Source organism: Ursus maritimus, unplaced genomic scaffold, assembly GCF_017311325.1.
Source record: "Ursus maritimus isolate PB19 unplaced genomic scaffold, ASM1731132v1 scaffold_10, whole genome shotgun sequence".
Lineage (NCBI taxonomy): Eukaryota > Metazoa > Chordata > Mammalia > Carnivora > Ursidae > Ursus > Ursus maritimus.
Genome location: NW_024423344.1, coordinates 70,106,424 through 70,120,323, shown reverse-complemented (window position 1 = coordinate 70,120,323; position 13,900 = coordinate 70,106,424). Strand labels below are relative to the sequence as shown.

The following is a 13,900-nucleotide window of genomic DNA, read 5'->3' as shown; positions in this document are numbered from 1 at the left end:
CTTTCACCCACCACCATCCAGCCTCCAAAATCTCTCTCCCTTCATTGACTACCAATATCTTACTCTTTTGAGATTATATACACTATTTAAATATCTCTTATTAAAGATTTTAACATCTTGGGGCACCTGGGTGATTCTGTCCATTAAAGCGTCCAACTTAGCTCAGGCCATGATTTCAGGGTCGTGAGATTGAGCCCCATGTCAGCTCTGTGCTGGGCGTGGAGTCTGCTTGGGATTCTCTCTCTCTCCCCCTCTGCCCCTCCCCACCGTCCACATACACGCTCTCTCTCAAAAAAATGAAAAAAGTAAAAAAGGAATTAAAACATCTTACCTGAGCAGAAAAAGGGAATGCATTGCATGCATTCTCAGATTAACTGACCACAATAACTAGATGACAATTAAGAAACCCTGTGGGGAAAAGGGACAATTTGTTGGCTGACATCTGTGTGCATTTTGGGTTTTGTGTATGTGCATGCTGGGGTTGTGGTTGGGGGCAGTTTGGGTCTGAAGACCAAGAAGCACCCAGCTGGTCTGTTGGTGAGATGTGAGGGGGCAACTTTACCTGGTTAGTGGGTACTCAACAGTGGATATCAGGGGATCATGGGGCTGCTGGATGCAGCCCTAAAGGGGCTGAAAGGAGCATATTTGTCTTTTATCAACTCAGTCACAATTTGCCTAAACACAATTATAGAAAGTGATGAGCTTCCTGTTTTCATTTCAACTTCAGCAGGAAATGTTTTATTAAAATGTATTCTTAGGAATAATTGACTTTTCTTCTCTTTGATACCAATGTACTGTACCTACAGTTCTCTAATGTGCTTTTGTAGCTTTGTGAGTCTAAAACAAAAGCCAAATCTGAGCTTCCTTTGTAACAGTTTGGACTCTGGAATTACCCAACCACTGGAGAGTCTGGGGCAGGGGGACATTACATCCCCCCAATCTCCACCCATAGTCAGAGGAACTTTAATAGAAATACTGGTGCAGAGTGTGGGGCAATATGGACTTCCAGAGAATCTCCATGTGCTGTAATTGTGCTCAGAGCTACCAGCTCATTTGAGTAGATGTTTTTGTTGTTTTTATTTGTTTTCTTCTAATAATACTTATCGAAGTATAACATACACAAAGTAAAATGCAAATATTTTAGGTGTACAGCTCAATGAATTTTGGCAAATACATGCATCCTTATAACCATTACCCAAATTAAGAGAGAGAATATTTCCAACAACCCTCAAAGTCCCCCTGCCCCTTTCCAGCCAATCCCACCTCCAACAAACACTCTTGATATCTACAGATAGCAGATTCCACTTTCTCAATGGAGTCAGTTGTACTTGTTTCTGTCTTCTTTAACTTCTACATAATGGTTTTTAAGGTCTATTCTGTTATTGTGTGTAGCGGTGACTTGGCACTTTTTTTAATGTGCTATAATGTATGAATATATCAGTTTGTTTTCCATTTTCCTATTGATGGACATTTGTGTTGTTTCCTTCTGTTGTGTTTTGAAGAACCAATTAGGAGAGATGGAAATGGATAGAATAAAGAATTAAGGGTAAAAAAAGATTGTTTTAAGAAAGAAAAAAAAAAACAAATGACAGAAAACAAGACTTCACGGTGTCACTTATGGCTGGTTACCTGGTCCTGTCTTACCCTCAGATATTAACATCCACAAAACAAAAACAAAAACCACTTCATTTTAGACAACTTGCCCGTAGCTTAATTCAACTCAGCCACTAGTTATGTGAGATCCAAGAATCAAAGTTTCAGAACTATCTCCATGAAATTCTGTATATTTTCTATTTTACATTATGATTTCCTTTAAAAAAAATGATGAAGATAACATGCACCTTTCCAGTGGGTTCAAAGTAAGTGTCAGACTGTCCTTCATTAAAGGACTTTGTTTTCCATATGCTAACAGAGAAATTACAGAGCAAGACCACAGGTCAGCACGTGAAAGAAATGTGTTTTTAAAAAACCTTTGAAAAAAAGGTACCCTTAATTTTAATGGAATGTTCTGATCATTTACATAATATTTTAGTATTTAAAATTTATCTCAGGGGTCTTTTAGAGAAGGTTTTTATGCTTGGGGCCCACCCATCCCCAGGGGTTATTTAGATGAATATTTTATGTTATTCTTATGAGCTGCAGCTGTGGAGCTCTACTGGACTAAAATAATAAACAAATTTATAATAGGAAGTGATGTGAAGAAGACTAAGGATGCAATGGGAAGGTTCAGGATGGGCCAACGTTTTCCTCCAGCCGTTGGACACAGTGACGGGTACAGACCCATTGCAGATTACCCTGACTATCTCTGCAAAATGCAGTTCTGATCAGAGGGTTTACCGTGGCCATCAGCACCCTGTCCAGCCTACCCAGAGGAAATAAACCTTCCGAAAGTATGCAACAGCCTGTCACTGAATTACTTCTGGGACAAGCATGATGCCAGGCTCTTGGGGCATATTGTATGAGCAGTGTACAAAACAGACAAGACTGAAGGAAGCTGAGAATCTCCCTCATCTTTCAAACATGATGGAGGAGGAGAGAGATGGGCATCCAGATCAATGTTTTTTCAGAAAATTAAGATATATTCTCGTTTTGAGCTCTCGGGGTTTGCAATGAAAGAGAACATCAAAATGTGTATCCTGACGTGCCAAGGACAGTGAGTACACACTACTAACTCAGTTGTCCTTGAAAAGCCTAGAGAAGCAATGGGTGTTAAGACTTGGAACTGAGACAGTGTAAGTGTGGGATATAAGGACTTAGGAAGCCAAGCCCAAGAAAGAAGAGAAGGCTTGAGTGAAAGGTTTTGTTTGAACTCTAGAGACAAGCAGAAATACACCTATCACCTTGATGGTAGTTCTTATGGGTGGGTCAATGTCATTTAAATGTATGTACTGACACTAGGGGGACAGAAATACAGGTGGCTTGTGTTGTGATAAAATACTTAAAGACTGTTATGTGGGAGAAGGAACTGTATTTCGTTCCAGTGGGCAATACAAAATCGGGCTTTGGGCCCAATCCTGAGAGGGGCATTCTAAAATTCAACACATCTGAAAATGGAGAGGTGCCTCTTGAACTGTTGGGTCCTAAGTCATTGGAGAGTTCAAATGGAAACTATACAACCTCTTGAAAGGACTGTGAGTACGAAATAGGACTAGATGATTATAAGACCTCTTCTTAGGAAATTCTGAGCAGAAGAGTAAATGGGAATTCAACAAACTAGTCTCTGGAACTCTCTGTGGAAGCAGTTAGTTTTATTTTCCTTGACAGACCAGAGTGTTTAACAATATTTATTGACGTGTTTGTGTGTCTCTGTGTGTGACTCTAAACCGAAAGCACAAGGGCTGTCACGGTATTAAATAATTTACTTCTGTGACGAAAATAAAATTGAACTGTTGACACCAACTAGCCAGGAAAGTTGATGGAGAAAAGTTTTCAAGTGACGACATCCCTCTCAGATAAAATAAAAAGAATCTGTGATTGTATAACCACACAGAGGGCATCATGAGACCGAAGTGTCACAGTGACAGAGATTACTTCTGTGTTTATCGGTGTAGCATTAATCCTGGAATATGGGGACATGAGTGTGCTATAAATAAAATCAGGTCTGTTTATCCAGGAGCCAAGGTATGGCCGTAAAGAAAGCAATGCTTTATTGCAGGAAATTAAATTTGCTCTTTATGACACCAGACCTTGTAAATACTCTCAACCCATAAATTATATTACTCATGTCCTAAAAAGCCATATTGAAGGCTGTCTTAAAGATGGCAACCTTGATTTTTCAAGGAAAAATACATCATTTTTTCCTTTTTTTTTTCTTTTTTATTTGTTTGTTCTGGATGATCTTATTGAAACAGTAATATTTGACATCTCTGCAAGCAGGAAGGGAAAGGGAAAAAATTTGATGTTTTAAGAATTCTAAATGCAAGGCGTTAGATACCACGTAAATAGAAGATGCTCTCATGATAAAAGGAGAAACAAGATTATCTGAAACTTAGAAGAAAGAATAATCTAATAGCTGATGGATGTCCACAGCTAGTTCCTCGGCTAAACGTAAAGACTTTCTTCTTTATATATACGTTGTCCTCCTATTTCTTCTAAATCAACATCTCTGTTTAAAAATGTCAGCCTTCTGTGATTATGAAGGTAGCACATGCTCCTTGAAAGATTCGGTGGGCGGTGCAAAGAATAAAAGTAAATAAATAGCTCTAACCCACCACACACTGATAAACCCTATTTATACTTTAGTCTATTTTTATGAGTGTACATGTGTGTGCTGAATGACATACATCACACACATAACCTATGTTGTGTACATTTTAACTCCAACAACGCTGCCTCCTAGACTAACAGAAAAGTATGGCGAAAGCTCAGTGTGAGAATAGTGAGATGACATGAAAATACCCAGGTAAATCCGTGGCTCCTATTACAAGCCTATATGGACAAGCATTTTTCTGTGACTTATTCTATAATATTTATTTGCTCAGCTAGTTCTATAGCTGGTGCAAATTTCTCCAAATGACAAATGATTCCTAATATGGTCACCAGCTGAGGCTCTTTGTACCCCTCCTCCCAACACAGATGGGGTATTTTGGATGCACACAACTGTTGCACCTGCCTTCACACATTAAATTGTCTTAACTTGAGGTTTCTCTCATTTGACATTTTTCTCTGGAATCCCTATGCCCTCCCCTCTCCCATCTACCTGGTGAATACCTCCCATCTTTTAAAACTCATCTTTTAAAACTCAGTGTTACTGTTTTCAAGAGACCCTTCCTACCTTCACACAGGCAGAGCTGACTTTTCTTTCCATTCTTCTTGCACGAGCTTTACAAACAGCATGTGTAACAGCGAGGCCCACATACATATGCAGCCATCTTCCCCTGTACTCTGAGCTGCTTGAGAGTAGACTCACTTTTTACTAATGTCTGAATCCCGGGTCAAGCATAGTGATGGAGAATTAATACTCAGTAGATTTGTGAATAGGGTGAATTAATGAATGGATGTACAAATGTAGGTTGATCATGTAAACAAAGACATATGCCTTTATAAAAATTATCTTTTATATGAATATATTGACTGACAAGAGCTTATCTTAAAAATGTCAGATATAATACCGTTGACCTTTGCACAACGTGGGTTTGAACTGCACAGGTCCACTTACATGCGGATTTTTTTTGATACAGTACAGACCTATAAATGTATTTTTTCTTCCTTATGAGTCTCCTAATAACATTTTATTTTCTCTAGCTTACTTTATTGTAAGAATACAGTATACATAGGACATACACAGTATGTGTTAATCGACTGTTATGTTATTGGTAAGATGTCCAGTGAACGGTAGGGTATTGGTAGTTAAGTTTGAGGAGAGTCAGAAGTTATAGGCAGATTTTTGACTTTACAGGGAGTCAGCACCCCAACCCCCATGTTGTCCAAGAGTCAACTGTAATTCATAACCAGCTTAGGTTATTTAAGAATCATACATGTACCTGCACAGAAAAAATAATGGGCTGTTGCTTAGCAAAAAGAGAGAGGGGCTAGTTGTGTTCTAGAAGTGCTTTGGGAACAGTGTGTGGGCGTTTGTCTCCAGTGAAGCCAAGCTCTTGGAAGAAGTAGCAAGGTGTAGAGGAGAGGCCCTTGCACGCAATGTCAGGAGGTTTGCTCCAGGTCCAGGCCTGGAGCTGCTTCCAGTTAGCTTATTAAATAACTCATTATTTAATTTAGTAAATTAATTAACCTCCTCGGGCCTGAGTTTATTGCTTAGTGAAATGTGGTTATTAAATTAGATCATCTCTAAAATTATTCCTCGTTCTAACTTTTAAAGGTGGGAAATAAGGATGCAACATAACGAATTAAGATTTCAGTTCAAATCCATAAATGATTAGAACTGAGAAATAAGATATGATTCTGAGTCACATATAGTGATTTTCCATCTGTTGAGATTAATAAAAATTAAGAGCGAGGACCTCCACAAGCCTCGATCTCTTGGTTCTCTTTTAGTGCGTAAGAGTAACTTCCTTTAGAGAAGGTATTGTTTTTAAAAGTTCCCGTGTTACCTGGCATGAGACAGTGAGAATGGGGGAATGGGACCAAAAGTCTAGAACATAACTAGATTCTCTTCCTCACTTAGACCAACACTGATCCAGTACATGGTTCGTGGGCGTGTGCAAGGCTCTGAAGTCAGGAGCTCTGCATTGGGACAGCTGGGAGTGCTTAGAAGCCAAGAGATCATCCCTGGAGTTTGAGAAGCTGGGAGCCATAGGCAGGAACTTTTTTTTTTTTCCTGTTGAAGTATATAGTTGACACACAATGTTACGTTAGTTTCCAGTGTACAGCATAGTGATTTAACAAGTCTATACATTATGCTATGCTCACCACAAGTGTAGCTACCATCTGTCGCCAGACAACATTATTACAGTACCATTGACTATACTCCCTGTGCTGTAGCTTTTATCCCCATGACAGGTGGGCATGAATTTACTGAGGGAAGGTCAGGCGCACTTCAGAGTCATGAAACGGAAGCTACGTCAAATGTCAGAGAATTAGGACACCTGGTTTATTTCAGCCAAAGCAGACCTGAAAGTAGAAAGCAGCATTTGAATATCTGCTCTGACTCTTTCAGTAGGGCACCAAGGGCTAAAATCGAGACTTTGTAGTATAAAAATATGTTAAATTGCTGTCTCCTGTTTATAGTCCAAAACGTCTGGCATAAACTAATCTTCAACTCGTCCTGGTAGAACAAAACCTCTTGAGAGGATCTCTAAGCCTGTTTTATGGAGAAATGAACACGGGCCTGTGAGTGTGGCCAGAGCTGTCGTCTTCTTATCCCAGCTGACTGCATCTAGGGGAAAAATAATTCCATTTGGACAGTTTATCCCTGTCCATCGGAAAGAGATCCATTTACCGAGATGTCTAGGTGTTTCCAGTTATGTATGAAAATATGAAACCTCTAAAGTAGAATAGCTACTGTCTTTGACTCACAGCCAAAGACTTCTTGCAAGTATTGAGTACCTCATTTCTGGAAACCAGTTTCAAAGCTCAGAGGGACTCACAGGAAGGTAAAGTGAGTGACAACATAGGGCAAAAAGGGGGAAGGAGTGAGCAAAGAGAACTTTAGAGATGAGGGCTCTAAAATTTTTTTATTTAAAATTCTCCACGGTGTTCTGCCTGAAATTATTCTTTTTTTCTGAGATTCCTTTTCCTCTGACTACATCAGGTTCAGGGATGTATTTGATTCCTTTAAAAACTCTTTGACTTGAAGGATACCCTTCATTTGTAGTCAGTGTCAAATCTACGGGTAAGGCAAATTCCTGCCTAAGGAGCTAGTCTTAATTTCTAAAAGGAAACAGCAATTATTTACCACCCCTACAGCTACATAAAAATGAAAATGGAATGGGGAAAAAAGACTTTCAGAATCTATTTCCTTCATTTGGTGATAGCCTTCGGCTCTAAATCTCATCCTGTACAGCATCACATGTCTGGCCTTAGTTTTATTCAGCTCGATTCCATGGCCCTGAATCTCATGAGAGGCGTGATATAAACTCAAGAAATTAAATTTTTCATGGATTTATGTGGGACTCAGAAAATGCATCCTCATGACCCACAGGGGAGCACAGTGGCTCTGTTTCCACAACTGCTGAGAAATGCTGTACATTTTTTTTTTCTGAGAGATGTAATAATTGAAGTCATAAGAAATTCAGGTAAGCAGGTGGTATCAGAAAGACCTGGCCAATGATAAGACATTATTCTGAGCAGGGAGTAAAGCAACAGAGATACAGAAGCAGACAGTAGTTAGAAATTCAATCAAGCAGCAGCTGGTATTTAAATATATATATATATATATATATATTCGTAGGAAGGAAAAAATATATATATATTTGTAGGAAGCAGGACTGTAATTTAAAAACTGTCATTCTGGAGCAGTTATCCTGTCCATAGTAGTGGAGTTGGGTGGGCGATTGTCAAATGCTAGGCAGGGCTTTATTTCCATGTGCCTTAGATATAGGGTAGGTTTGGTAGACTAATAGCCCCCAAAGATATCTAAGTCCTAATTCATGCAACTGTGGCTCTGTTAATTTACATAGTAAAAGGGATTTTGCAAATGTGGTTAAATTAAAGATTTTGAGATAGAGAGATTATCCCAGATTATCTGGGTGGGACCACTGTTATCTTTATAAAAGGCAGGCAGGAGGATCAGAATCTATAGCAGGAGATGTGACAAGAAGCAAGAGGGTGAAATGATGCAAGGAGAGCAGTGTGAACCATGGAATGGGGTTGGCCTCTAGAAGATAAAAAAGCCAGCATTCAGCCTCTTTCCCCGGGGCTCCCACAAGGAACCAGCTCTGCAGCCCTCTTGACTTAAACCCAGTGAGACTGATTTGAGACTTCCTAACTCAAGAGCTGTGAGAGAATAAATCTGTGTTGTTTTAAGTAACTGAGTTTATGGTGATTTGTTACAGAAACAATAGGAAACTTTCAGTTTATTCAGGGAGATTCAGGGGAATAGTTTAAGGATTTAATTTTTTAGTTCTGATATACAAAGTAAGACTAGGCTCAAGAATATGGCATCAATGTATAATAACATTTCTTAAGTGCATTGCACTTTGGAAATTATTTTCACCTGTGTCTTTTAGATGTAGATTATAATATCAGAGGTGGATTAATATCCACTTTTCCAGAACTCTATGTCTTAAGATATTTAGCTAAACTTTCTAAAACTCTGACCACTAAGGCAAGGATTGGTTCCAGAACTTAGAACATGTAGAGCAAGATTTAGAAGAAAGTGATTTCTGAGTTGTAAAAGATTTTTGGATGTATATAGAATATAGTAGTTTCTGAAGGACTTCCAGGTCATATAATTTAAGTGTATGTTTTGATACACTGGCTTTTACCTCAAATGTATCTTCTTAGTCACTAAACTGTGCCAAAAATAGCATAGCAAACTTTTATGTAAAATGATTTTTTTAAAAAAACTGGAAAAAATACACCAAAAAATTTTAATGTTAAGATTAGAATTGGTTTTTATTATTCATTTATTTTATATTGTAATTATTTCTCAATGAGCATGTATAAATTTTATAGTCAGAAAACCTAGTATTGGGTGTTAGGTGCTCTCTTTTTTTTTTTTTCCTCCTTCTACGCTTGTGGTTCTTATTCTTGCTTTGGTCAGAGATCTCTTTAAGAATTGGATAAATACTGTGAGTCAGTGTACGTACATGTCCACCTGTGCACTATCATTTTCCCTTTAGGATAAATTCAGGGGAATCACAGATAATCCAAAATCCATCCACGAAACTGCTGGGAGCCCTTAAATCCCATATAAGTCCCCATTCTAGACTTGGTGCTGTGACAGCTAGTTACACTAAATAGCTGAGCGATAGGAGGACATAGTATGGTAGAAAAAGCAGGAGCTTACGATCTGACTCCTCCACTTCCTAGCAGTATAAACACATGAATCATTTAACACCTTGGGGGCTTAACTTTCTCTTCTATTAAGCGGAGATCTGGACACTCATTTCAATAAATGCTAAAGCTCTTCAGGCACAGCTCCCTTGCCACTGCCAACAACAACAAAAATGCTAAAGCTTGTCACAGACCATTAAACACGTATTATTTAGGTGTTTTATAAGTTGAGAGAGATATAGTCTTTGCTTACATGTAAAGAATTATGACTAAAATCTGTACTCTAACGTAGTCCTAATTTCCATTGAACCATTATCGAGAAAAATTCAACAGTAAATTTAGAGAGGTATTGCACACTCTTAAGGTGGTAACAAAAATAGCTATCTAAAGTCTGGAATTTGACCCTTAGAGTTTGCAAGTCACTTTCATTTGGAAATCACTAATGCTTCAACATTGCTTTTGCCAGAGTGTGGAATTTAGTTGTGTGTGTTTTGGCACATATGCATGTGTGCATGTGTGTGTGCATGCATACATGTTTATATATGTGTTTAATCTATATATACCAAATACAAAGAACATAATCAGTCTAAAACAATTAATTGCTATGAAACTGGCCATTCTAGTAATCATTGAATAGATATTGTTTACCATGTCAAATATAGGTAAAATATATATATATGTGCACACAGAATCTTTGCACTGAGATTATAAATGAATGTTTATTTCTCAATTTTCTTGGACATTGGCTAATATTTTTTCTGTTGAGGTATTTGTCTTTTAAAAAGCCAATGAACTGATATATCATTAAAATTAGTGTTATTATCATCTCCCACTACCGATTTAGAGTAAGGAAAGATACGTCAATATTCATAGCTCTGAAATGAATGCTATGCACATTTTGGGTTTATTTTAATATAGAAGGCTGGAAGACACTGAGAATATTTTTTTCCAATGTATTAGTCAGATTTAAAAAAATACACTAGATTTGTAAAGTTAAGCCATCTGCTAGTATCAATCTGGTATTGCTTCTATAGGAAAGAATGTTCACAAGTTTTTGGTACCAATAGTTTTCACTTTTTCTTTATTGAATCAAAATATTAAGCAACAATAAAATTCCTTCCAGGTTTTTTTTAATGAATGGAAATCTGTCACCTACTAGAAATAAATGTATCCAACAAAACAGATCAACTGGATTGTTGTAACATTAATACAATCACTTATTTCTTGAAAATTTAATTTAAAATGCTTTAACGTTCACTTAGATTATCCTTTGAATCTAAAATAAAAGTCAACAATTTTATCAGAGAAAAAATATGATTTTGAACTTGAACTATAAGGAGTAGATAGGTATTCAATCTTAATTAACTAGCTGAAAATGTGTCCCAAGTGCATCTTAACATTACTTTTTGATGTTCTTCCAAATGAGTAAAAAAGGAAGAGGGACATCAGTATTGACTACATTACCAGAATTATCTTACATATTTTCAAATGGAACCCATTTATCCAGGGAAAAAAGGATGAAAACATAAATGCATAATATCCTTTTTAACCCCAATTCAGCTCATCTTAAATAAGTTTACAATAATTTATTTGTGAAAAAATGTTGGATCTTCATATTTTATCCTTAACTTAGGAGATATTTAAAATGTTCAAAAGTGAATAATTCACAAAGGAAGCCATGTTACAAAATGTAGTATATCACTCACTGTATACAGATGATCAAATAAGTAACTAGGAAATGTTTGGGGAATATTTTTTTCCACCCTATCTATCCCTCTGATTCAGACACACTGGGAAACAAAAAAAATTACACGAAGAACAACAACAATGAAACCAAAAACGTTTTAGCCTGCAGGTGCTCTGAAGCACTTTCAATCTTTTTTAATTAGATGTGTGATGTCTAGGCAAAACACAGAGTACAACAGGCTTTTAAAGTACAACTCCCATTTATAGACTTATATAATACCATTATACCATATTTTATTGATTATAAAATGCAAATACACTATATGTATAAACAGCTCTGAAATTGGTACACATCTTTTAATCTATGGCATGACATAGTTTAGCAAAGTTTTTTTCTTTTATTGTCATATATAAAATAATGCATCCTAAAATCAGTGGTTTCATACATTTGATGAATTTGGTTAAGTTGAAATAATTGCTGTGACAATGGCAGAAATGAAAGATAAACAAATTGTTATTTTGTGAAAAATAGCATCTAATATAGACATCAACGTCATAAAATATATTCTTTGGAACTTTTTGTTTATTAAGGTTGATGCAAACACGAAAATTATGTACTTTTTTTTAGTGAACCATTTACAAAAACTTATCTAGTTGGAACATAGGCAGTCTATGCAACAAAATCACCTAGAACATAGCAAAAACTCAGAAGTCAAGGGAGAAAAAAAGCACCTTTGATAATGAAATTAACATGAATAAGGCTGTTTCTTGTTTATATGCATTCCTCCATTAGAATTCATTTAGTTTATATTTATAGACACTTCTGATAAATATGTCCATCAGTGTTTCTAATTTACAATGGATTAGATGTATCAGGTTTGAAAAGGTGCACATTGTCAGTTGGCAATGTAAAAGTGAAGAAGAAAATAGGATGTGGGGGAATGAATCACAAAGATTGGTAGTACATTCTTCTTAATGACTGAGTAATATTCCATTGTATATGTATACCACATCTTCTTTATCCATTCCTCTCTGGATGGATGCTTGGTTTGCTTCCATATCTTGGTTATTATAAGTAATGCTACAACAAACAAAGGGGTGCATATATCTTTATGAATTAGTGTGTTCATCATTTGCAACAACATGGATGGAGCTAGAGTGTATTATGCTAAGAGAAATAAGTCAGTCAGAGAAAGACAAATACCATATGATTTCACTCAATATGTGGAATTTAAGAAACAAAATAAACAAAGAAAGAAAAAAAGAGATAAATACACACACAAAAACCCAGACTCTTAAATATAGAGAACAAACTGATCATTGCCAGAGGGAGGTGGGTGGGAGAATGGGTGAAATAGATGAATGGGAGTACACTTATCGTGATGAGTGCTGAGTAATATACAGAACTGTTGAACCACTATATTGTACACCCGAAATATAACACTGTATGTTAATTATACTGGAATTTAAAATAAAGATGATAGAAAAGTTCTCTCCAATTCAAGTAGAATTAGTCTCACATCTCCAGTAAGGCCCAAGGTTATCCCTGTTGGAATTCAGAATTCAAACTACATGTCATCATAGACTGCAGCTAAATCATCAAGCAAAGACTAAAGTACTCTCTGTATATCCTATTTATGGGGTTGAGATTATGTGTAATCCAAATAGAATTTTAGATGCCTTGGTGCTTAAAGAGATCAGCACTGTGGGGTAATTCAGCCTTGACAGATGGGACTAAACACAATTTCCTCTTCCTTTTATTTGGTAATAGCTATTGGTCTATGTACCCAACTTCTTAATTCTTTCAGTAAACAAGTATTTGTCAAGTGCCTACTCTGGTACCATTTTAAGCACTGGGTAGTGTGGCCGTCAACAAATGAAACCAAATATGTTCCTTCATATATTTCAAAGTAGCAAGACAGTCCAAATAAATAAGGAAATACATAGAAATTTTAAGTTATAAGTGTTATGTAGAACCATAAACCAGGGAAGGAAGAAGGAAGGGACTATGTTTAGGGGTTGCAATTGTAGATAGATTTGTAAGAGAAGATCTCATGTGAGAAGATAATATGTGAGCAAAGAATTGAAAGAGGTAAAAGAGTCAGATGCAAGAACAAATATAAAAGTCCTGCTATAGGATAGGAGCATGACAGTGGTTTGAGGAACAGCAACTGGTGAACAAGGAAAGAGAAGTAGAAGTTATGTCAGAGAACAAATGAAATCAGATGTGGATACAAATCATATGGGACATTGTAGGCACGGTGAGGTCTTTGGTTTCTATTGAAGTGTAAGATTCTGAACAGGGGAACAGGAGTGTGATGAAATCTTATTTTCCACACTTTGGCCACAGTATTGAGGGCATATCAAAGAAGAGTGGATCCCAGGGGACCACGTAGGTTGGTGGTCCAAAAGATGATGATGGTAGGCAGTAGTGGAGATAGTGATAGGGAAGAAGAAATGATAATATTTTGGATATATCTTGAAGATAGACTGAATAGATTTTGCTAAGGAAGTACATATGGGATATGAAAGAAAGAAATGAGATTAGTATGATGCCAAACTTTTTGACCTGTGGAACAAGAAGAATGGAGTTGTCATTCCATAGGTAGGGAAGATTGGAGAAGAACAAGTTTGAGAAGGAAGAATAAGAGTTTGATTTTGGCTGTGTTAAGCATGAGATGCCTGTGAGACATCTTCACAAAGATGGAATTAGATGAAGAACAGAGTGATGAAGAGTTAAGTTATTACCAAGAGCTACTGTATGTTGAGTTTCCAATGTGACAGGCACTTCTGTAAGTGTCTTAGATAATGTTGTCAT

General features: G+C 36.8%; 1 protein-coding gene across 2 annotated transcripts in view; it reads left to right on the top strand.

Annotated features, from left to right (window-relative positions):
- The window catches only part of FGF14 (fibroblast growth factor 14), a 591,097-nt gene that overhangs the window by 404,818 nt on the left and 172,379 nt on the right, over positions 1-13,900 (top strand). The window lies entirely within an intron of this gene.